This window comes from Limulus polyphemus, unplaced genomic scaffold, assembly GCF_000517525.1.
Source record: "Limulus polyphemus unplaced genomic scaffold, Limulus_polyphemus-2.1.2 Scaffold5243, whole genome shotgun sequence".
NCBI lineage: Eukaryota > Metazoa > Arthropoda > Merostomata > Xiphosura > Limulidae > Limulus > Limulus polyphemus.
The window spans coordinates 58,493-59,747 of NW_013670853.1; positions in this window are offsets into that span (position 1 = coordinate 58,493).

The window sequence follows — 1,255 nt, forward strand, 5'->3', positions numbered from 1 at the left end:
ATGAGGTTATTTCATCTAGATATCTGACTGATGAGGTTGTTTCATCTAGATATCTGACTGATGAGGTTATTTCATCTAGATATCTGACTGATGAGGTTGTTTCATCTAGATATCTGACTGATGAGGTTATTTCATCTAGATATCTGACTGATGAGGTTATTTCATCTAGATATCTTACTGATGAGGTTATTTCATCTAGATATCTGACTGATGAGGTTGTTTCATCTAGATATCTGACTGATGAGGTTGTTTCATCTAGATATCTGATTGATGAGGTTATTTCATCTAGATATCTGACTGATGAGGTTTTTGTAGAGAAATTTGAATGTCCTAAATCACGAAATCTGACACAATATCAAAACCAAACAGTAGATACTATTCTTAAATGTTTGGACAGAAATGATTTTCATGGAATATGTGTGTATGCAGGAATCCCTGATAATATCTTTTCTGCTTCCAAATTGTGCTATTTAGTGTTAACATAATCTTAACGAACTACATGACAAATTATTGTCATGTTTTTAGTTAAATTGACGTCTTTTCAACATTGAAGGTTAAATGTATATATCGAAGTCTCCATTCCAGATTTTGTTTTATAGGTAGCGCCATCTTTTAGTCAAATTTCGTTGAACTACGAAAGCTAAGAAATCATTGGTTTATTAATTTATATGTGCATTTCAGGTGTAAAGGCTTAACTTAAAATTGATTAATTAGAGAACCACCTACACAATGCAGGTTCTTAGCGAACCACGTACACAGTGCAAGTTCTTCACTTAACAACTACTTAAGCGTCTGAATGTTACTTGTCAAGCTCCTCTGGAAAATCGGGATTCTCTCCTGTTTTAATTTAGGAAACTCTATCTATCTATCTGTTTGCTTGTGTGTCAGCCTATCAGTCTATCACTTTCATGTATCCTTGTGTTTCCAATACTTTTCGGCCTGGCATAGCCTGGTGGTTAGGGCTCGACTCTCAATCTGTGGGTTGCGGATTCAAATCTCATCAACGAACATCCTCGCCTCTTTCAGCTGTAGGAGCGTTATATGTGATGGCTAATCCCACTATTCGATCAGAGTAGCCCACGAATTAGCGGCGGGTGGTGTTGACTAGTTTTCCCTCTAATGTATCACTTCTAAGTTCAACAAACAAACAAACTATTACTAGTCTGTTTATTTCAAATTACTTTATAAAACTGTTTATCACTGGTAAACATTTTACGAAATAAAATGATAAATTTATCATGTTAAGGTTTGTTTT